Source organism: Athene cunicularia (assembly GCF_003259725.1).
Source record: "Athene cunicularia isolate RWA chromosome 10 unlocalized genomic scaffold, athCun1 chr10_part1, whole genome shotgun sequence".
Taxonomy (NCBI): domain Eukaryota; kingdom Metazoa; phylum Chordata; class Aves; order Strigiformes; family Strigidae; genus Athene; species Athene cunicularia.
Genome location: NW_020799112.1, coordinates 1,006,411 through 1,007,697, shown reverse-complemented (window position 1 = coordinate 1,007,697; position 1,287 = coordinate 1,006,411).

Here is a 1,287-nt window from a genome sequence, read left to right as displayed (position 1 = left end):
CCCCTCGGCAGCGCCCCGCGGGAGCCCCCTTCCAAAATCCTCCGACGTGACTCGCGGTAAGACCTGCTCTAAGTTCAGAACCGGGCGTTTTGCCGCCCTTCTGCTTATAGATCCTCCTCCATTTACGTTTTCATATCCTGAAATCAAGCTGAGATTAATAAAGTCAGGAGCGTGAGCTCAGCAGAAATCATGGCTTTCACATCCCTTGCTGCAGTGCACGTTACCCTGCCCATCGGCGTATAAAAAAATAATCACGTAGCAGCAAAGGAAGGAGGAGATCGCTGCTATGGGGAGAAAAAAAGAGCGTGTTTTGCTAAAATGGGAATGCAGCGCTTTAATAAATCACTTAATAAATAGATCATTAGTTGCAGAAATGGGTTTTGGGCTGGCTCGAGCATTTTCCAGACTCTTCCCAGGAGAGAGTTAGGAAGTGACATGGGACTCTCCTAATGAGATGTGCATGGATGCGGTGGTGATGGGCAGTGAATGCTTAAGCACGATCTTACCGAGCTGAGCTTAACCACGAGCGCCAGCAAAGTCCTGCTGGGGTCACAGGCTGTGTTATCGCTGAAGAACATCTTCTCTTCAGCCCTTCTTCGTAGAGTCACGCGATAATGACAGTTTCCGCTGTATTTTTGAATAAACTCGTCCATTCCAGTGACTTTTTTCATTTTTTTAAATTTTAAAAAAATAAAGAAGATTTTCTTTGCATTTTTCCCTTATGCAAGCTCTCCCAGCCTTTGCTCTCGCTCTTGGCCGTGATTTTTCATCCCAGAGACTGTTTTGGAAGCTGTCCGTCTGGCTGCTGATGCTAGGGAAGGTAATTCAGCAGCTGTGGTACACAACTACTAAGCTTTTGTTTCCTGGGCTGTCAGTGATGATGCAACTTTATATATATTTATTTATTGCAATCAGTATATAAATCAGGATGGCTTTAGAGGTGTTTCATCTTTATCGAAAGGCCTATGGTCCATCAAGGTGCTTCTGAAAAATTTGAAAAAAAGCTTTATTTGAATTCCCCGATTCTCTTATTTTTAAAAATGTACTAAATTGTAGGCTCGGTTTTGCAGAGCGTGCCTTAGAGTTATTTCTTCTGTGCATCTGCAGCTCTAGTTATGAGTTATAAAGTTCACATTTTTACCTTTTTTTCTTTTTTTGGGGTGGGGAAGCTGCATTTTAAGATTTAAAGATATCAAATGGCTGATGTGACATCTGCTGTTGCAATACCTTTCACAAACACTGGCACTTGTACATGCCATCTAAAACTCAGGCTCGCAAACCTTTGGT